We start from the raw sequence: 23,642 nt of genomic DNA on the forward strand, positions 1-23,642 counted from the left end.
GTCGCAGCCCCGCCCCTACTACGGCCGTGGTGTCGTCGCTACCGCTCCTCAAGGCGGAGGTGGTGTTTGTTGTGAGCTGCTACGCTCCCTCGGAGTTGACTCAGGTTTACGTTTTAGTCTTTCCCAGCTGGAAAGTGGGAGATTTTAATTGCCAGTGGAGAGTGGGACAGCGGGAGAATGGCCGGACGTGAAGAGCCGTGGGGAACTTAGACTGTCGCGTACGTTAGTGACTTATACGACGACACTTCAGTTTCTACTCGGCGAACGGAGGCGAGGCTAGGAGCCCTGACAAGATAAATTCTTGTAGCGTTTTGCTTCTCTGAGAGCTCATTTCCGCTTTTTTTTAAAGTTTTAGCTTTCATCTTCCTGTGAATTTAAGCGACTCTGCCCACAATTTGGACTAGAATCTCTTTTCCTCAGCGAGGGCTGTTCTGAGTACTTGTCTGGTGCCCCTTTTCGTTGAGTAAAATTGAGAAACCTATATGAAATAGGGGTCGGAAGTAATATGGCTAAACCACGTGAAGTGAGGGGCAGTTGACGGTATGTAGTGATGATGGCCTTGGAAAAGCAGAGATTCATGTGAACATACGTGGCTACAATATTTGGAGAGCTGATCCATCGAAAAAAGGTTACTTTTCTATGACATTGGAGAGTGGAAATAAGATTCAGGAGTAAATGCTTAAGGGAGGCCGTTTAGTCATTCCAAGAAAGAATTTTGTTAATAACTAAGGATGCACCAATAATGGTGCAGGTGCCCCCAGGAATCTTTGAGTCTGTTGTCCCCAGAGAGCGAGCCATTTGAGTTGAATTAGGGTATTGTGGAAGCAATTAAAGGGTGCAGTAAGCACGTGTAGATGGATTCCATAAAATGCTAGGAATACTTGATTCTACGTTATGTTCATAAATACGTTATAGTAGATACAGGCTGTCAAGAAAAGTTCCTCCTGCTGTGACTTGCCGTAAGTGCTTGGCCTCACTGAAGTCTGTGCTCAAGTGCCACAGGCAAGGCTGACCTAAATTACGATGTGATAGAGAAGAGCACACACACAAGAACAGTCATTAGCCTCTAGCCTAGAACCTTAGTCTATTTCTTCCTTTACCATGAAATATAATTTCACCAAAACCAACCCAGAATTGGTTTTATGTGGTTAGCTATTGATGTCACATAAATGGGGAAGAAATTTCTGATTTTCCTTAAAGTTCTCCAACTCCTCTAGGCAACAGCGGGAAAAAGAATGAAAGTTAAGGACCAGTGTCTTTATATGTCCTACTCCCTTTTCCCATGGTACAACTCTGGGAGAAAATGTGTTGGGACAAAGAAAGGAAAAACTTTGACTATTCTATGTCGCAGTCTGTCTCGTTGGCCAGGTTCCAGTAATTCCAGTCTCATGGTAACTTGGTGGCCCATGGTTAAGTGTTGAGTCTCTACTGAGGTCCAGGAGCAGGCCAAAAGCTGCTTCTCAAAAGGTGAGTAGGTTATCTGCAGAGGATGGGAGTGTTTTGCACCCAAATTCTTAAGTTCTGCATTGTGGTTCTCCTATAGGGGCCTGCCAGAGGCTCCAGACAGCATCTCTATTTGCCACTGAAACTTCAACACCACTTGATTTGCAGGATCGTAAGGCCAAGTGGCTGAGCGGCTTGCACAGCAGGCTGTACCTGTTGCAGACCCTCTTATTCTGGTCCCCACTCAAAACTAGCATCTTTTGGGGTCACTTGGTAAGTGAGCTGGAGTAGCACACACAAATGAGAAGTATGTTGTCTCCAAAATCCAAAGAGGCCAACAAGGCATTGTACCTCCTTATTGGTTGTAGGAGGGGCCAGATCTCTTCATGTTAGAAGGGATATCTTGACATGACCCATACCACTAGACTCCTGCAAATTTCACTGATGGAAGACCCCTAAATTATGTGGGATTGATCTAGCATCCTCTGACATGCAAGTGCCTTGCCAGTAAGTCTAGAGTAATTGCTACTTTTTGCTTATTAGGTCTAGTCAGTATGACATCATCAGAAAAATGGACCAGCGTGATGACTTGTACAAGGGAGGGACAATCAGCCACCCTGTGGATATAGGGCTGGAGAGTTGATAAGCCCAGAGGTAGGACAGTGAAGGTGTATTGCTGACCTTGCCAGCTGGAAGCAAACTGTTTCTGGAGACCTTTTTTTTTTTTTTTTTTTTAAAGATTTATTTATTTATTTAATTTCCCCCCCTCCCCTGGTTGTTTGTTCTTGGTGTCTATTTGCTGCGTCTTGTTTCTTTGTCCGCTTCTGTTGTCGTCAGCGGCACGGGAAGTGTGGGTGGCGCCATTCCTGGGCAGGCTACACTTTCTTTTCACGCTGGGCGGGTTTCCTCACAGGCGCACTCCTTGCACGTGGGGCTCCCCCACGCGGGGGACACCCTTGCGTGGCACGGCACTCCTTGCGCGCATCAGCACTGCGCATGGCCAGTGGAGATCTTTTCTAACTAGCGATTGAGAAAAAAAAACATTTGCCAGATAAGTATGCTGCATACCAGGTACCAGGGGATGTGTAGATTTTCTCAAGCAAAGATACAACATGTGGGACACCAGCTGCAATTGCAGTTACCACCTGGTTAAATTTATGATAATACACTATTATCCTCCAAGATCCATCTGTTTTCTGCAGAAAGCAAATAGGAGAGTTGAATGTGGATGTGGTGGAAATCACCACCTGTGCATCCTTCAAGTCCCTGATCTCTGTCATCCTCCAGGAATGTGGCACTGCTTTTGAGATACCATTTTGCTAGATAGAGGCAATTCTGGTGGCTTCCACTTAGCCATTCCTACAGTAATAGCCCTCACTCCACAAGTCAGGGGTCCATTGTGGGTACTCTGCAAGTAGCTGAGTGAGTATATCTATTCCAATTATGCATTCCAGAACTGGGGAAATAAGTACAAAATGGGTCCAGGGACCTACTAGACCTACTGGACCTACTGTGAAGTGGATCTGAGCTGAAACTTCAATGATCAATTGGAGGAAGCAGACTTGGCCAAATGGATAGGGCATCTGCCTACCACGTGGGAGGTCCGCGGTTCAAACCCCGGGCCTCCTTGACCCATGTGGATCTGACCCATGCGCAGTGCTGATGCACGCAAGGAGTGCCCTGCCACGCAGGGCTGTCCCCTGCGCAGGGGAGCCCCACGCTCAAAAGAGTGTGCCCCGTAAGGAGAGTGACCCAGTGCAAAAGAAAATGCAGCCTGCCCAAGAATGGCACCGCACACACGGAGAGCTGACACAACAAGATGACGCAACAAAAAAAGAAGAAACAGATTCCTGGTGCCACTGATAAGGATAAAAGCGGTCACAGAAGAACACACACCAAATGTACACAGAGAGCGGACAAGTGGGGGTGAGGGAAAGGGAGAGAAATAAATTTTTTTTTTTTAATGATCAATTGGCCTCCATAAGCCCCTACTCTAGTGGGCCACAATGATGCTTTGTGTCTCCTGGAATTAATGTCACTTCTGAGCCAGTTTCTAATAACCCCTGAAATATCTGATCATTTCCTTTTCCCCAATGTACAGTTACACTGGTAAAAGGCCATGGGTCTCTGTGGAAGCCTGGGAGGAATGTTTTTGACAGTGTAACGAGGTCCTTCCTCAAGGGAACCCAGCCTTCCTTCTTTCAAGGGGCTCTGAGTCTGTAAACAGTCTGAAGTTTAGGATTGATGAAGGGGCCATGACTCTCTGTTATTGTAACTCAGGTTAGACTTTTGTTCACTTGACCTAGAACTCTTCTACCTATACAGATCTAGTAAGAATTTAGTAGACTTCCTTTCTGTTTTACTTCGAGGTACCCCATCAGCTACTTTCCAATACCAAAGGTCCCTTTGAGTCAGTAATTTTGATTACTCCTTGGAGTCTGCTGTCCATTATGATCACCATCAAGGAATAGGTGTTCTGTTTTCTCTGAGTCCTCTCCAATATTTGTAATGTTTTCTTTTGTTTCTTTTTTCTACTAGTAGCCATTCTAGTTGGTGTGAAATTGTCTGTCATTGTGGTTTTGATTTACATTCCCCTAATGGCTGATGATGTTGAGTATCTTTTCATGTGCTTTCTGGTCATTTGCTTATCTTTGGGAAAATATCTGTTCAAGTCTTTTTTTTTTAAAGATTTATTTATTTATTTCTCTCCCCTTCCTCCCTCCCCCACCCCAGTTGTCTGTTCTCTGTGTCTGTTTGCTGCATCTTCTTTGTCGGCTTCTGTTGTTGTCAACAGCATGGGAATCTGTGTTTCTTTTTGTTACGTCATCTTGTGTCAGCTCTCTGTGTGGGCAGGCTGCACTTTCTTTTGTGCTGGGTGGCTCTCCTTACGGGATGCACTCCTTGTGCATGGGGCTCCCTATGCGGGGGACACCTCTCAGTGGCACGACACTCCTTACGCGCATCAGCACTGAGCATGGGCCAGTTCCACACGGGGCAAGAAGGCCCGGGGTTTGAACCACAGACCTCCCATGTGGTAGACGGATGCCCTAACCACTGGGCCAAGTCCACCACCCTCTGTTCAAGTCTTTTGCCCATTTTTAAATTGGGTTGTTTGTCTTTTTTGTTGCTGAGTTGAAGGTCTTTATATATTCTGGATATTAAACCATTATTGGATTTTTGGTTTCCAAATATTTCCTCCCATTGTGTAGGTAATATTTTTTTTGTATTTTTTTAACAAATCAATTTTATTGATACATAATAATAAAGCATAAATCTGTCCAAAGTGTATAGTGAGTGGTATTTGATATAATCACATAGTTGTGCAGTCATCACTTCAATCATTATTAGAGCACTTTCATTATCCAAGTAATATAATAAAAAACAGAAACTCACCACATCTCAACCTCTCTATGCTCCCCCTGCCATACATAACTGCTCTTCTATTTCTGTCTCTCTTGTTAATTTTTAATATATTTTGTAAAAACAGTATTATATATGCAATATTACCCATTTTCACATTTCACACGAGGTTTCAGTATGTTATATTTTTTAGCTTTCCTTCTAGTATTATACATGACCGTAGACTTTCCCTTTCAACCACTCTCATACCCATATAATAGCTGTGCTAGTTAGAAACAGTGATGTGCTTTCACCATTTCTATTCATTGCCAACGTTTTTAACAATTCTGTACAGATTAACCCTCAACTTTCCATTCTCTATCCTCGTTCTATTTTCTGGTGACCTATATTCTAGTTATTAACTCCAAGGGTTTCCATAATATATTCAGTTCATATTAGTGCAATCATACCATATTTGTCCTTTTGTGGCTGACTTGCTTCACTCAACATAATGTCCTCCAGGTTCATCCATGTTTTCATATGCTTCACGACTTCATTTCTTCTGACAGCTGAACACTATTCCATTGTGTGTATACACCACAATTTGTTTATCGATTCCTCAGTTGATGGACACTTGGGTTCTTTCCATCTTGTGGCAATTTTGAGTAACACAGCTATGAACAGTGGTGTACAGGGGTCACTGCTGTCAGTTCTTCTGGGTATATATATACCTAGCAATGTTATTGCTGGGTCACATGGCAAGTCCATATTCAACTTCCTTAGGAACTGCCAAACAGTCTTCCACATGCTGTATCATTCTACATTCCCACCAACAGTGAGTAAGCGTTCCTATCTCTCCACATCCTCTCCAACACTTAGAGTTTTCTTACTTTTTAATAGTGGTCATTCTAATAGTGTGAAATGATATCTTATTAGAGTTCTGATTTGCATTTCCCTAATCACTAATAATATTGAACATTTTTTCATGTGTTTTGTCACCACTTGTATTTCTTCTTTGGACAAATGTCCAAGTCTTTTGCCCATTTTTTAATTGGGTAGTTTGTCTTATTGTTCAGTTGTAAGTATCTATGTGTCACAGGTATTGAACCCTTATCAGATATATGATTCCCAAATATTTTCTAGCATTAAGTGACTGCCTTTGTGTGCTTTCGACAAGGTCTTTCAGGTGTAAAAGTTTTTAATTTTGGGGATGTCCCACTTATCTATTTTTTTTCTTTCATTGCTCTTGCTTTGGGTATAAGGTTTAAGAAACCACCATCTACCACAAGATCTTAAAGATGTTTTCCCACTTTCTCTTCTAGGAGTTTTATGGTTGTCGCTTTTTAATTTAGGTCCTTGATCCATTTTGAGTTAATTTTTGTATAAGATGTGAGATAGGAGTCCTCTTTATTTCTTTTGGATATGGATATCCAGTGTTCCCATCACCATTTGTTGAATAGACTGTTCTGGCCCAGCTGTGAGGGCTTAACAGCCTTGTCAAAAATCACTTGATGGTAGATGTGAGGGTCTATTTCAGCGTTTGCAATTCAATTCCTTTGATCATTCTGTCTGTCTTTATGCCAATACCATGCTGTATTTTCCAGTGTAGCTCAGTAATATGCTTTAAAATCTGGAAGTGATAGTCCTCTAACTTCATTCTTTAAGACTTTTTTTCTTTTTACTATTCAGGACCCTTTACCCTTCCAAATAAATTTGATAATTGGCTTTTCCATTTCTGCAAAAAAGGCTGTTGCAATTTTTATTGGGATTGCATTGTAAATCAGTTTGGGTAGAATTGACATCTTAATTACATTTAGTCTTCTAGTCATGAACGCTGAGTATCTGTCCATTTATTTAAGTCTTCTTCAGTTTCTTTTAGCAATATTTTGTAACTTTCTGAAAACAGGTCCTTTATGTCTTTAGTTAATTTTATTCCTAACTATTTGATTCTTTTAGTCACTATTATAATGGCTTTTTTATTTCTGGTTTCCTCCTCAGATAGCTCTTCAGTAGTATATAGAAACATATTAATTTTTTTTCTAGGAGGTACTGGGGATTGAACCCAGGACCTCGTACATGGGAAGCAGGCACTCAACCAATGAGCTATATATCCACTCCTCCATGAGAATTCGTTTTCTCGTTTGTTTTGTTGTAAGGAGTTATGGGGATCGAACCCGGGACCTCAAACATGGGTAGCAGGTGCTCAATCTCTTGAGCTAATTCAGTACCAACACTATTGATTTTTGCATATTAATTTCATATCCCACCACTTCGCTGAGTTTGTCTATCAGTTTTAATAGCTTTGTTGTGATTTTTCAGGATTTTGTAGATATGGGATCATATCAGTGAACAGTGAAAGTTTTACTTCTCTTTTGCCTATTTGGCTGCCTTTTATTTCTTTATCTAGCCTAATTGCACTTGCTAAAACTTCTAGCACAATATTGAATAAAATTTTTGATAGTGGGCATCCTTGTCTTGTTCCTGATCTCAGTGGGAAAGCTTTCAGTCTTTCACTGTTGAGTGCAATACTAGCTGTAGGTTTTTCATATCTACACTGTACCATATTGAGAAGGCTTCCTTCTAGTCCTATATTTTGGAGTGTTTTTATAAAGAAAGGATGCTGTATTTTGTCAAATGCCTTTTCTGTATCAATTGAGAGGATCATGTGATTTTTCTTCAATTTATTAATGTGGTTTATGACACTAACTGAATTCACTAGATATGTTGAACCACCCTTGCATACTGGAATATAACCCGCTTGATTATGGTATATAATTCTTTTAATGTGCTTTTGGATTCAGTTTGCAAGTGTTTTGTTGAGGATTTTTGCATTGTATTCATTAGAGAAATGTCTGTAATTTTCTTTTTTCATATTATCTTTATCTGGTTTGGTATTAGGATGATGTTGGCTTCATAAAATGAGTTTTGTAGCATTCTTTCCTGTTCAACTTTTTGGAAGAGCTTGAGCAAGATTGATAGTAGATCCTCTTTGAATTATTAGTAGAATTCACCCGTGAAGCCATCTGGTCCTGGACTTTTCATCTTTGGGAGGTTTTTGATGACTGTTTCAATCTCTTCACTTGTGACTGGTCTGTAGAGATCTTCTATTTCTTCTAGAGTCAGTATACGTCATTGCTATGTTTCTAGGAATTTGTCCATCTCATCTATATTGTCTAGTTTTTTGATATACAGTTGTTCATAGTATTCTCTCATGATCTCTCTTATTTCTGGGGTCAGTGGTAATGTCCCCCCTGTCATTTCTGAATTTATTTAAATCTGCTCACTTATTTTCATTGTTAGTGTAGCTAAGGGTTTTTTGATTTTGTTAATCTTCTCAAAGAACCAACTTTTGGTTTTGTTGATTCTATTTTTTGTTGTTGTTGTTCTCTTTCATTTATTTATGCTCTGATCTTTACAATTGCTTTCCTTTGGCTTGTTCTTTTTCTAGCTCTTTCAAGTGTGCAATTAGAGCTTTAATTTTAACTCTTTCTTCCTTTTTAATGTAAGCATTGAGAGCTATAAATTTTCCTGTCAGCACTGCCTTTGTGGTGTCCCATTGGTTTTGATAAGTTGTGTTCTCATTTCCATTCACATCAGGATATTTACTGAATTCTCTTGCAGTTTCTTTCTTTGACCGACTGATTATTTGAGTGTGTTGTTTAATCTCCATATATTTATGAATTTTCCCTCCTTACATCCATTGTTGATTTCCACCATCATTCCATTATGGTCAGTGAAAGTGTTTTGTATAATTTCAATCTTTTTAAATATTTTGATACCTGTCTGTGACCCAATATATCCCATCCTGGAGAAGGATTCATGAGTGCTTGAAAAGAATGTATGTCCTGCTGTTTTGGGGTGTAATGCTTTATACATGTATGTTAGGTCTAGTTCATTTATCATATTATTCAAGCTCTGTTTCTTTATCCTCTGTGCAGATGTTCTATCCAATACTAAGAATGGTGTATTGAGGTCTCCAACTATTATTGTGGAGACATATTTTTCTGTTCATGATGCCAGTGTGTGCCTCATGTATCCTGGGGCACTTAGGTGAGGTTCATAAAAATTTAGTGTAAGTATTTCTTCTTGGTGATTAAAGACATTCTTCATCCTTAATAACAGTTTTGCATTTAAAATCTATTTTGTCCGACATTAGTGTTGCTACTCCAGTGCTTTTATGGTTGGTATTTGTGTGGAATATCTTTCCATTCTTTCACTTGCAATATGGTTATGTCTCTGCATCTGAGATGAGTCTCTTGTAGACAGCATATAGATGGTTCATATTTTTTTATCCATTCTTTCAATCTCTGTCTTTTGATTGGGGAGTTCAAGCCATGAACTTTCAATGTACTTACTGTAAAGACATTACTTATTTAGTCCATTTTGTCCTCTGGCTTTCCATTGTCATATCTTACTATTGTCTGTCTTTTCACCCTTTAATTTACCTTTGCAATTAATCTTCATTTCTATACTCTTCTCCAAGTCTCTTGGCCTTTATTTTCCTTTCAGGCTGCAACACTCCCTTTAGTACCTCTTGTAATTCTGGTGTTTTAGTAACATACTCTGTTTTTGTTTGTCTGTGAAGACTTAAAACTCACCCTCATTTGTTGTTGTTTTGTTTTGTTTTAGCTTTTTTTTCTTTTTTATTTACACGATCATTTTGCAGTACAGTTTTGCCAGATACAGAATTCCTGGCTGTAGTTTTCCTCTTTCAGTACTTAAATATGTCATACCACTTTCATCTTGCCTCCCTGGTTTCTGATGACAGGTTGGCACTTAATCTTATTGAGGTTCCATTCTATGAAATGCTTTTCTTTTGCTGCTTTCAGAATCCTCTCTTTATCACTGGTATTTGTCATTTTGAATAGCAGGTATCTTGGAGTAGATCTGTTTGAATTTATTATGTTTGGGTTGTGTTGTCATTCTTGGATATTGACATTTATGTCTTTTGTAAGAGTTGGGAAGTTTATGGTCATTATTCCTCAAATATTCTTTTGGCCCCTTTTCCATTCTCTTATCCTTCTGGAATACTGATAATGTGTATGTTTGTACATTTATCATTGCCATTCAATTCCCTGTGAACCCGTTCTATATTTTCCATTCTCTTCTCTTTCTATTCCAATCCAGATGTTCTGTCCTCGACATCACTAATTCTGTCTTCAAGCAATTAAATATGCTGTTATGTACCTCTAATGTATTTTTTCTTTATTTTCTTTTAAATGTTATATTAAAAAAATATGAGGTCCTTATATACCCCCCATCCCACCCAACCCAACCCTCCCACATTAACAACCTCTTCCATCATTGTGGCACATCCACTGCACCTGGTGAATACATTTTGGAGCACCACTGTGCTACATGGACAGTGGTTCACATTGTAGTCCACACTCTCCCTTAGTGCACCCAGTGGGCCACGGCAGGACACACAACGTCCAGCTTCCATCCCTGCAGCACCACCTAGGACAACTCCAAATCCTGAAAATGCCCCCACACCATATCTCTTCTTCCATCTCCCTATCAACAGCAGCCACTATGGCCACTCTCTCCACATCACTATTACAATTTCTTCCCTTACTAATCACAATAGCTCCCCAGCAGAATACCAGTAAGTCCACTCTAATCCATACTCTATTTCTCCATCCTGTGGACCCTGGGATGGTTATGTCCAGTCCCCTTCTACATCAGGAGGGGCCTTAGCCATGTGCAGTGCTGATGCACACAAGGAGTGCTGTGCCACACAGAGGTGTCCCCTGCATAGGGGAGCCCCATGCGCAAGGAGTGTGCCCCCATAAGGAGAGCTGCCCAGCACAAAAGAAAGTGCAGCCTGCCTAAGAATGGGACTGTCCACACAGAGAGCTGACACAACAAGATGATGCAACAAAAAGAAACACAGATTCCTGTGCCACTGACAACAACAGAAAAGGACAAAAGAAGAAGACCCAGCAAATAGACACAGAGAACAGACAACCAGGGTGGGGGGGGGGAGGGGAGATAAATAAATAAATAAATCTTAAAAATAAAAAAGAGGGACCTTAGATTCCACATGATGATGGATATAATTCTCCTGCTTGTAGCTGTAGGCACTCTTGGCTCCCTGGTGTGGTGCTTGACCCTCTTCACCTCCCTGTCAGCTGGCCAGGATAAGTCCAACAAACCAGAGGGTAGAAACTGCAAGTCTGCTGAGGCCCAGGGCCTGGCTGTCACATGGACAGTCTGGAGATTCAAGTCTCCTGAGTGTACACCAACCCAAATGCCAACCACAGGTCTGGTAAAAGTAACAGAAGAGGCATGTGTAGAAAGGTCATATCTGAGTTCAACTCCATCACACTCAGGAACACAAACTCCAAATTTGGGCCAACTGACATGGCCCTGAACTCCAGAGCCATCTGCTATGACCATAGAACCTGTGGGTCTCTGCAGCCCTCAGGAGAACCAGCACCTGGGTTTCCATCTACCTTGGCTGTCTCTGGTACCCTGCTGAGGCATGCACAAGCATCACCCCTCTAATGACCCCCAACTCTTTTTTGGAGACTCATAGCCATATAAACACACTTGTCCTTTCCATTTCCCCCTTTTATCCAAAGTCAAAAAACAGTTTTTAACACTTGATATTACATGTAGGCTGAGATATTCTGCCAGTCTGAGTTGACCCCTTTATTCAAAGTCTTTTTCTAGTTGTATCAACAGCTGGTGCTTGGTAGTAATCCCTCGGCAGCAGGGAGGCTCATCCCCAGGATTCATGTCCCACACTGGGGGGAAGGCATGCTGAGTTTGGCTTAGAGAGTGGCACATTTGAGCAACTTGGAGGCTCTCAGGAGGTAACTCTTAGGCACCCCACAGCTCTGGGTCTAGTTCATATTTCAGGCACACAGGCTCATAATCAGAGCCATCGGTATCAAGGGCTCATTTTTTAATGGTGTTTCCATCAATAACTGGGGTAGTGTTGTTAAAAATTCAAATTATGTGGATTTGTCTCTCTTTAATTTTGTCAGCTTTTCCTTCACATATTTTGAAGCTCTGTTATTGGATACATGGAATTTTATGGTTCTTATGTCTTCCTGATGAATTGACAATTTCATCATTATGATAAATATCTCTGATAATACTCCTTATTTTATTTTATTTTTATTTATTTCTCTCCCCTTCCCCCTTGTTGTCTGCTCTCTGTGTCCATTCACTGTGTTTCTTCTGCGTCTACTTGCATTATCTGGCAGCGCTAGGAAACTGTGTCTCTTTTTGTTGTGTCGTCTTGCTGTGTCAGCTCTCCGTGTATGCGGCACCACTCCTGGGTGGGCTGTGCTCTTTTTTTTTTTTCACAGAGGGCAGTTCTCCTTGTGGGGCACACTCCTTGCACTTGGGGCACCCCTACGTTTTGCACGGCACTTCTTGCACGCCGCAGCACCACATGTGGGCCAGCTTACCGCACGAGTCAGGAGGCCCTGGAGATCGAACCCTGGACCCTCCATATGGTAGATGGATGCTCTATCAGTTAAGCCATGTCTGCTTCCCAATAGTCTTTATTTTAAAGTCTTATTTCTATGAGCTCAATATACTAAAGCCTTCTTGGCTTACTATTTGCATAGTGTATCTTTTTCCACCTTTCTACTTTCAACCTACCTGTGTCTTTTTTATTTAAATACTTCCCTTGAGACTACAGATAGCTGGTTCTTGTTATTTTTAATCAAGTCTGATAATCTCTACCTTTTAGTTGATATATTCATTTATATCAATTGTAATGATCAATATGACTGAATGTAGGTCTGTCATTTTGCTATTTGTTTTCAATTTGCTCCTTTAGCTTTGTATTCTTCTGTTCCTCATTTCCTGCCTTTTTTTGTGCTAATGAATTTTTTTTTAGTATTCTAATTCTTTCATTGACTTTTATTTTTTAGCTATACATCTTTGCATCATTTTTTTCAGCTTTGTTTCTGAGAATTAGGGTATGGATTCTTATAATGGTCTAATTAGAGTTAAAATTTTGATATTTCATGTATAGTGAAAGAACCTTGCAACAATATAGTTCCATTTACAACTCTCTGTGTCTTTGTGTTATTCACGTTATATATTACATCTACAAACACTATTTTTCAGCTTTAAACAGTAGTTTAAAGAGAAGAAAAAATATATGACCTTTTATCTTGACTAGTGTTTTCCATTTCATTTTTTCATGTATGTGATGGATTGTCTGCAAAAATAGCCACCAAAAAATTCTCTGATGCCTGTGTACACATCCTGCTTATTCCAATAAGAGGAAGAGTCTATTTCTCCATCCCTTGAATCTGGGCTGGTATTTTCACTTGCTTTGGTGAACAAAATACTATCAAAGTGATGCCATGCCAGTTCTAGGTCTAGGTTTTAAGAATCCTTACCACTCCCACTTTTATTCTCTAGGGATTCAGCCAATATGTAAATAAGTTCAGGCTAGATTAGTGAATAATGAGAAACATTTGGAAAGGGAAAGGATCACCCTAGCCATTTCATTCAGCACAGCTAACATACCAGATTTGTGAAGGAAGGTACTTTGGAAGTCCCAGCCCTGGCCAAGGTCCCAGCTAAATGCAACTACATTAATGACCCAGATCAACACACCCAGAGAAGAAGAAACACCTACCTATTTCCAGCCAAGCCACAGAATATGGAGAAATAACAAATGATTATTATGTTAAACCATGAAAATGTAGGGTACCTCATTATATAGCAAAGGATAACTGAAAGCACTATAGATCTCAGTTTCCATCTGGTGTGTTATTTTCCTTCATCCCTGAAGGAAAGCATTGCTAATTGAGCAGGTCAGCTAGAGTTGAAATTTCTGTTTTTATTTATGCGAAATTGCCTATTTTGCCTTCAATTTTGAAGGTTATTTTTGCTGGGTATAGAATTCTGAATTGACAGTTTTTGTCTTTGAGCATTTTAACCCCTTCTATTGTCCTTTAGTTTCTTGTTGCTCTGATGAGAAGTGAACTGTTGTTGGTATCATATTTGCCTTTGTGTAATGTGTCATTTTTCTGTGGCTTCCTTCAAGACTCTTTCTTCCCTATTTAATTATTAGCAGTTTTATTATGATGTTTTCTTCATAATTATCCTTCTTAGATTCACTGAGTTTCTTGGATCTGTAAGTTTATTTTCAATAAACTAGAAGTATTTTCAGCCATTATTGTCTCAAGTGTTTTGCATTTGTTTTTGGTTTTTTTTTCTGTGCATTTCTCCTGCTCTTCTTCTGGGACTCCAATTAGATATTCAGACATTCCAACTTGATATTGAAGGTCACTAAGTCTCAGTTCACTTTTTGTTTTAGTATCCTAGCTGCTCCAACAAATACCATACAACTAATTGGCTTAACAACAGGAATTTATTGACGTACCGATTCAGAGGCTAAAAGGCTTGCTTCCTCTCAAGGCCAGCTTGTCATTCTACAGCAATCTTTGGATTTCCTTGGCTTTTCTGTCACATGGTGATGTCTTCTCCATTCTCTTCCAGGTTCTGTTGACTTCCTACTTCTGGCAGCTCCATGTGGCTTCTCTTCTGTGTCCAATTTCTTTTACTTATAAGAGCTTCAGCCATGTTGGAGTAAAGCCCATCTTCATGAATGGGCACAACTAATAACCTGCCTTATGTGAGAGATATGATTCAGTCCCCAATGCTGATATTTAGGTTCAATAATTTCTACTTACCAATCTTCAGGTTAACTTGGTTGATTTTGCAATTTCCAATCTTCTGATAAGCCCAATTAGTGGAATTTCCTTTCTCAGGTATTGGAATTTCTCTTTAAAAAAGGGTTACCATTATCAGCTAACATATCCGTTTATTCATCATGACCATGTTTTCTTTTAAGTCCTTGAAATTATTTGAGATAGCTGCTTAAAATTTGGGGGGAGGGGATTAAATACAACAAATAGTCATATCAAAGTAATTTTTTTTTAAGGAGGTACCAGGGATTGAACCCAGGACCTTGTATATGTGAAGCAGACACTCAAACCACTGAGCTACACCTGCTCCCTCACAGTAATTTTTTATACACTGCTTTTTCTCTTATGCTTTCCATTTTCTTATCTTTTTGCCCAGTGGGTAATTTTTAATTGTATGTTGGACTTTTGTTGATGATACTTTATAGAGAGTCTGGTACGCATCATCTTTCTTTAAAGAACTTTAACCCTCAGCATGAGGCATGAATTCTAGGAATGAGCAAGGAATTATTACCAAGCACCAACTAGTGGTGCATTTGGGAAAAGACCTTGACCAAAAGTGGGAAATATTAAATACAAATGAGTTTTTATGGCTAAGAGATTTCAGAGTAAGTCACAAGGACATTCTAGAGATATGCTTGTGCACATCTCAGGAGAATCTCACTGGCTGCTACAGTAAACAGTGCCTCAAGTCGGGGTGCTCCTGAGGACTCTAAAGACATCTGGACACTATAGGCAGGAAGACATCCCCAGGAAATTGGCACCCCATCAGTGGGCCTTACCTTGGAATATATGCTCCCAAATGTAACAGAGTTAGACTCAGTTATCATTTTCCTAAACATGGTTCTTCTGGCCCTTTTATTTGAACCTATAATTAGTACTATACTCATTAAATATATGTTCCAGAGACCTAAATCTTCAGGCCGTTTATATGCCAATCAAGCCCTGAATCTCAGCAGAGTTGCAGCCAACACCTACTCTCCAATTCATCAGACTTACCCAGGACAATAAAAGAATGATGGACAGTGCCCATCCCAAAAATACAGAGTGTTTACAACTGCAACCAAGACAGTTTTATCCATCTTCCTCTAAGCCCCCTCTTAATTGGAAGCAGAGTGTGTATCATCACCCCAAAATCTTCAGGATTCCTTAATCTGCAAGATTGAGGTATGAACAAATATAAGAGGAAATGCAACTATGGACCAAAGTAGACTTGCTAGTATAGTAATGGAAGAACTTGTAGCATTGATATAAAGACAGTGGTCACCAGAGTTTCTGAGGGGAGGGATAGGAAAGAATAGGTATAACATGGGGCATTTTAGGGACTTTTGGAATTGTTCTGTGTGACATTAAAATGATGGATACAAGCCATTATATATTTTGTCAAAACCTATAAAAATGAGCAGTGCAAAGTGTAAACCATAATGTAAACTATAGACCATGGTTAGTAGCAGTGCGCCAATATGTGTTCATCAATTGTAACAAATTTACCACACTATTGAAAGATGTTGTTAATAGGGGAGTGTGGGAAGGGGAGATAATAGGGTATATGGGAATCCCCTATATTTTCAATGTAACATTTATGTAATCTAAAACTTCTTTAAAATTAAAGAAAAAAAGAACTATAACTCTAGAAAAATGTCAGGAGTTTATTTTTTAAAAAGAACTTTAGGTTTTGCTTGACATGCAGGTCAGTTGCTGGCTGTATACTGTACATATAAAATATACAAAGGATTTAGAAGATTTTATATGTAAAAGAATATAAAATATCTCATTGGTAATTTTTATATTTACAAGTTGAAATGATAATATATTGGATATATGGGGGAAAGTAAAACATGTTATTAGAGTTAATTTCAACTGTTTTGCCTTTTCATCTGGCATCTAGAAAATTTTAAATTATATATGTAGCTTGCATTATATTTGTATTGGAAAGCATTCTTTTAGGAAATCAGTGAAAAAGCCAAGGAAATATCAGGTCCTGTTTAGATGCTCTATTTAACCATTCTGGTGTGATGCATTCATTGATCCTCTTGTGTGTGCCATCCAGGTTCGGGCTCCATGTTGATTTAGGTGAGGAGTGAGCTTTCACAGTAATTGCAGAGAACTCTTGCTCTTTCTGTATGCAACTGTTTTACATGTAAGTACAGTCTTCATCAGTGGTATTTATGTTCCTGTTTCTAATTTTATACCGCATATATCAATTAAAATACTGAAGATTCAGGAGGTTTGGTTTCTTTGAGAGCATGTTCTGAAAAAGATCTGTGGTTCTGTTGCCCCAAGAAAATTTCTTTCTCAGCTCTCAGTGTCTCCTCCAGGGGGCGATCTCGATTTGCCATACACAGCATGGCCCTTGGAAGGGTATCTTTCAATGGGAAGGGAACTATTTCCAGGTAGATACTATCTAAACATATTTCCTTTGTTACCAAGTCATTAATTTGCTGAGACTCCTGTTGCATCATCAACTATCCCTGTTGACTGTAACAGCCTGGGATTTTGATGTTTAATTATTTAACACACTTTTGTGTATCTCATTTAATATAGAAAGACTATATAAAGTTCTAATATTTGCCCCGATTTTATAGTTCAGGAATTTAAGACTCAGAAAAGTCAATGATGTTCTTTTAACTACATTTTTTGCCTCCTCTGTTTTCCTGGTGAGAAAGTGATTCATATCCAAAAACTGTTTGTGGACACACCAAACAGTCTACATGGTAGAAATTGAGTTGTACAGGCCCTGCCCTGGAATATGTTCTGCATTTGTTTCAAAGTACCAAATATTTGACTTCCGTGAAAATACTGCCAAGATAAACTAAGCAGAACCGGAAGCAGGAACTTAAATATAAACCTACATTTTAGTGGCATTTTCAGATATTTGCATTTCTTTCCTGGTACAATAGAAGTTGGCATAATATTTGTCAAGACTAGACAAACAACACATGCTGATAGAAGACCGTTCCTTGTATATGACTCATTCCCAGAAGAACATACCCGTGGACACACTTTTTTTCAGTTGGGGGTAGGAATTAACCTTACCAGCCATGCCCAACACAAAACTCCATTCTCTGTGGCTTTCAGAATAGGATACTTGCTTATGTAACCAAGGGTTAAGAATTAAGAAATAATTATGATTACTAAATCATTATATAGATGCCTTTATATTATAAGATATATACCTAAAAGTACCTAAAATTACTGACGCTGGCTAGAGTGGCCCTATCCCTGTTTATGGTTTCTCTAGACTTAACCTCACCCTTGTGTATGCTTATTTTTGGGATGGTAATCCCTCCACCCTCCTGTGTTTAGTATCCATGTGGAAAACCTTGTGACTTACCTGTAAGGCCCTGATGTTATAAAATATTAGAATGTCTGCAGATCAGGGAGGCAGTTTTTGGGCTGTCCAAGGTGACTGACCTCCTTTGCTTGCACAACCAAATAAATTTTTCTCTCTTTGAAACCCCTGTGTCTCAGGAATTGGCTTTAAAGATGAATCAGGAGGAAAAACACCCCCTTTTGCTCAGTAGCACTTAAATTCCACTTCTTATGTTATTCCTTTACCTAAAGTCTGACAGATTTCTGTTTTTTTACTCTATCTAGTCTCAAAACTTTGCTCTCTTTCCAGGGGAGTTCATAATGACCTACCGTAGCTACCCAGACTTATTATTCTTAAATAAGATCCTTTCATTGTAGATTGTTTTCTTACTGTCCTTAAACATGTTACTTTTTTTTTAGATTTATTTATTTATTTTTCTCCCCTTCTCCCCCCCTCCCCGGTTGTCTGTTCTCTGTGTCTATTTTGCTGCATCTTCTTCTTTGTACGTTTCTGTTTTTGTCAGCAGCATGGGAATTTGTGTTTCTTTTTGTTGCGTCATCTTGTTGTGTCAGCTCTCCGTGTGTGAGGCGCCATTCCTGGGCAGGCTGCACTTTCTTTCGCACTGGGCGGCTCTCCTTACGGGGTGCACTCCTTGCGTGTGGGGCTCCCCTACGCGGGGGGACACCCCTGTGTAGCACGGCACTCCTTGCGCGCATCAGCACTGCGCATGGGCCAGCTCCACACGGGTCAAGGAGGCCCGGGGTTTGAACCGCGGACCTCCCATGTGGTAGACGGACGCCCCAACCACTGGGCCAAGCCCACCACCCAAACATATTACTTTTTGCTCTGTTATGTTGCTCTCTTCATTTGTCCTCTCCTCTCTTTCTGCAATCTAAATCCTGCTGATTCTTCAAAGCCTACCTCAGATTCTATCACCATTATTTACTTTCCTCCTCCTTTTAACTCTTTAGTACTTAGAATTTCTATAATACCACACATTTTAGCACTTTATTTTGTGGCAGGACGGGGTTTGTTGTCCCTTTTCCTTCCTTCACACCAGTACTCACCCTCACAAAGAAAGGTGATCTGCATTAGCAGAAGGCTTGTTTATCTTTGAGGTGTTACCATTCTACAAAGTATATAATGAGGATAAGAGTCCTCCTACATCCTTGGGGGTGGAGCCAGGCTTATGGTTTCTTGGTCACAAAAGATGACACTGGACACAGAAGAAGCCAGAACTCTGGGGGAGGGAAAAAAGGAAGGAGACCTTGGGTTGGTTGGCAGAAATGATACTATACAGGCTGACCCAACAGTCGGAGTAAAGAAATGTGTTTGTTGTGTTTTTTTCCCTGACTCCCTGTTATAACCAGTCATAATAGTTTTATTTTTAGCCATTACCTTTACTAGGTTTTCTCTGGTTTGTTAACTTTAAACATAGCAAAATTTTAACTCTTTTTATCTAATATTTTAAATATTTTTCCCAGTACATTGTAAGGTTTTTTTTTACAGTTCTCCTGAGGTATAAGGGATGTATAATACACTGCACATATTAAATCATACAGTGAGTTCTGATATGCAAATACATTACCATAATCAAGAGAAGGAGCATAACCATCACCTCAAACTTCCTTTGTACTCATTCCTTCCTCATCGTGCCTCCTGCCCACATCATGAGACAGCCACTGCTCAGTGTTCTGTATTGCTTTCCATCTGGTTTAATTTACTTTGCTGTATTCTGTGTTGTCCCTAGTATCAACAGTCCCTTATTATTGCTGAGCAGTATTCCATAGTATAGTTATCTATTCGCCTGTTGAAAGACATCTGTTTTTTGTTTTTTGGGTTTTTTTTTCAGTTTCTATTACAAATGAAGCTACTATGCACATTCTTATATAAGTCTTAAATGTGTTACCAGATTTTATCTGCATTCTTGGTTATGCTGCAGAAATGAATTTCAAGAGCAGGCTGGGTGAGTTAGGTCAGTAATTTATTCAGGTAGGGAGGGAAGAGAAATGGGAGAGAATAACAGAGCAGGGGTCCCAGGTAGAGATGAAGGGGGTAAAAAGGGATAAAGAGGGCTGATTTACAAGCTACAATTCTCCATTATAGATTATAAATCCCCAGGTTTACTTGTGTGGCCACGTGGCAGAGGAAAAATGGTGAGAGCAGCACATAGAGGGCAGGGACAGAGGCAAGAGAGCAGGGCGAGAGCACTCAGGCCTCACGGTGTCCTTATAAACTATTAATTATTCCACCCCTTTGCTAATGGCAGGGGAGGGCTTCCAGCTGTTTGCTGTTTTGATTAATTATCCCACCCATCAATCCCTTAGTGAGGACCCAATGATAAAGTCCCTAGGGAACACCTGGGGCTTTTCTTTGCATCCAGCAGAATTTCCTGGGGGTGGGGGTCTCCCAGCAGCCATCTTGGGGGTTACTGATGTCCACGTGGACTCTCTGCCAGGTTCCAGATCTATCTATTAATTCCCTGTTTTACTAACCTGCTTTATTAGCATGGATGTATACTTTTATTTCTCTTGGCTAAACACCTAGGAGTGAAAAGACTGGGTCATATGTTTGATATAGGTTACATTAAAAATTGCCAAGTCATTTTCTGAAATGGTTGTACCATTTTAAATTAGAACCAGCAGAGTTGTAAGAGATTGAATTATCCACATCCTTATCAACACTTTATTATCAGTCTTCTTAATTTTGGCCGTTTTAGTGGATGTGTAGTAATATCTCACTGTGGCTTTTATTTGCTTTTCCGCAATGACTAATGATGTTAAGAATCTTTTCATGTACTTATTTGCCATCCATATATCATTTTTAGTGAAATATCTTGTCAAATCTTTTACCCATTCTAAAAACTGGGTTGTTTTTCTTATTAATAATACACTGTAGGAGTTCTTTATATATTCTAGATACAAGTCCTTTTCAGATATGTGTTTTGCAAGTATTTTCTCCCCACCTTGTGCTTGCCTTTTCATATTCATAACAACAAAAGTAGAAGAGTAAAAGGTTTTATTTTGATAAAGTTCAGTTTATTGATTTATTTCTTTTAGAGTTTGTGTTGTAGTTAAAAAACACCTGCCAAACCCAAGGTCACAAACATATCCTGTTTTCTTTTAGAACTTTTATAGCTTTAGTTTTATATTTGGGCTTATTATTTGTTTTAAGTTAGTTTTTCTATATGGTATATGGCAAAGATTGAGGTTAACTTTTTTTTTTTACAGGGAAGCGGACTTGGCCCAGTGGGTAGGGCTCTCGTCTACCACATGGGAGGTCCACAGTTCAAACCCCAGGCCTCCTTGACCCGTGTGCAGCTGGTTCACGTGCAGTGCTGATGCACGCAAGGAGTGCCCTGCCACACAGGGGTGTCCCCGCGTAGGGGAGCCCCACGTGCAAGGAGTGCGCCCCGTAAGGAGAGCTGCCCAGCGCAAAAGAAAGTGCAGCCTGCCCAGGAATGGTGCCGCACACACGGAGAGCTGACAGAAGATAAGGAACAAAAAGAAACACAGATTCCCGTGCCGCTGACAAAAGGAATGGACAAAGAAGACTCAGCAAATGGACACAGAGAACAGATAACCGGGGTGGAGGGAGGGAAGGGAGAGAAATAAATAAATAAATAAATCTTAAAAAAAAAAACTTTTTTTTACATATGGCAATTCAGTTGTTTCAGCACCATTTCTTGAAAAGATTATCTTTTCCCATTGAACTACTTTGGCATATTTGTCTAAAATCAATTGATTTTTATTTGTGAGTCTTTTTCTGAACTCTCCACTCTTCTCCATTGAGCTGTAGTCTCTCTTTACACTGATACCATACTGTTGTGATTAGTGTAACTTCATGTCTTTAAAGGTAGACTAAGCCCTCCAACCTTGTTCCTATTTTTCAAAAATGTTTGGCTCTTCTACATCTGATGCATTTCCACGTAAATTTTTAATCAGCTTGTTAATTTCTACAAAGAAATCTGCTGGGATTTTTTATTGATTTTTAATTTATAGATAATTTTGGGAAACTGGCCACTGAAACACTATTGTCTTCCAGAATATGAAGATGTATCTCTCCACTTACTTAGTTCTTCTTTAAATTATAGTAGCAATGATTTTTACTCTACACTGTAAAGTTCCTTTACATCTTTTATCATATTTATCCCTAAGTATTTCATATTTATGCTGTTATAAATGATGTTATTTTAATTTCAAATTATAATTTTTCATTGCTAGTGTATAGCAATACAATTAATAGTTTCATATTGCTATTGTATATTACAACCTTGCTAGACTCACTTATTATTCTAGTAGCTTTTTTGTTTATTTCTTAGGATATTTTACATAGATAATCATGTCATCTGCAAATTTTACTTCTTTCTTTTCAATCTGTAGGCCTTTCATGCATTTTTTTGCTTTATTTTAATGACTACAACCTCCATCACAATGCTGAACAGAAGTGATAAGAGCAGACCTCCTTAACTTTTTTTTGATCTTGGAGGGAGAGCATTCAATCTTGCATCAAGAACATTGATATTTGCAGTAGATTTTTCATAAAAGACTTGCTAAGGTTGAGAAAGTTTCCTCTATTCCTAGTGTGCTAAGAGTTTTCTTAACAGAGATAGTTATTGGATTTTGTTAAATGTTTTATAGCATCCATTGAGATGATCATATGGTTTTTTTCAAAACAACTGGTGATATATGAATTATAGTAATTGACTTTTTTATTGAGATGAAATTCACATAAAATTAACCATTTTAAAGTGTAAAATTCTATGATATTTAGTACAGTCACAATGTTGTGTAATCCCCACCTTTGAGAGTTCCAAAACATTTTCATCACCCAACAGGAAATTTCCTACCTATTAAACAGTCATTTCCCAAGTCTTTCTCCCCTCAGCCTCTAGCAATCTCCAATTTTTCTGTACTATGAATTTATCTATTCTGGGTATCCTTATTAAATAGAGTTATAAAATGTGTGATTTTTAGTGTCCTTTTACTTAGCATAGTAATTTCAAGATTCATCAACATTGCAGCATGCATCAATACTTCATTATTTTTTTATGGCTGAATTATATTCCATTGTATGTGTGTACTAATGTTTACCCATTCATTCATAATGGACATTTGGGTAGTTTCCATTTTTGATTATTGCAGTTAGTGTTGTTATGAACATTTATGTACAAATATTTGTGTAAGTACCTATTTTCAGTTCTTTGGGATGCGTACCTAAGATGAGAATTGCTGGGTCTTATGGTTACCCTGTTCAGCTTTTTAGGAACTGCCAAACTGTTTTCTACTGCACGTTTTCCATTCCCACCAACAATTTGAGAATTCCAATTTCTCCACATCCTTGGCAACACTTTTTATTGTCTGCCTTTTTTTATTGTAGTCATCCTGATGCTTGTGAAGTAGTATCTCATTGTCATTTTGATTTGCTTTTCTCTAATGACTGAGATATTGAGCATTTTTTTCATCTGCTTGTTACTCATTTGTATATTTTCTCTGGAGAAATGTATTTTCAAGTCTTTTACCCATTTCTTTCTTTTTATTCTTGACCAAAGACTTGTTAAAATAACCTTACATTCCTATAATAAAACCCACTGCTTGATGATGAACTACCATTCCTATATGCTGTGGATTCAATTTGCATAATTTGTTTACAATGCTTGCATCTAGTCTCACGCAGGCTTTGTTTACTGTTTTCTTTTCTTGTTTTTTTCTTTTTTTTTTCTAAGATTTATTTATTTACTTATTTCTCTCCCTTCCCCCCCCCACCCTGGTTGTCTGTTCTCTGTGTCTATTTGCTGCGTGTTCTTTGTCTGCTTCTGTTGTCAGCAGCATGGGAATCTGTGTTTCTTTTTTTGTTGTTGCATC

The 23,642-nt window shown here is 39.1% G+C and overlaps 1 long non-coding RNA gene across 1 annotated transcript; it reads left to right on the forward strand.

Moving 5' to 3' along the window:
• Positions 1 to 2: 2 nt before the first annotated feature.
• LOC101446158 (uncharacterized) lies at positions 3 to 23,384 on the forward strand. The gene is made up of 3 exons (XR_189233.4): positions 3 to 1,467; positions 16,516 to 16,605; positions 21,009 to 23,384. It is a non-coding gene; the product is annotated as an uncharacterized lncRNA (long non-coding RNA).
• The last annotated feature ends 258 nt before the right edge of the window (positions 23,385 to 23,642 follow it).

The sequence above is a fragment of the Dasypus novemcinctus genome, chromosome 13 (assembly GCF_030445035.2).
Source record: "Dasypus novemcinctus isolate mDasNov1 chromosome 13, mDasNov1.1.hap2, whole genome shotgun sequence".
In the NCBI taxonomy this organism is placed as follows: Eukaryota; Metazoa; Chordata; class Mammalia; order Cingulata; family Dasypodidae; genus Dasypus; species Dasypus novemcinctus.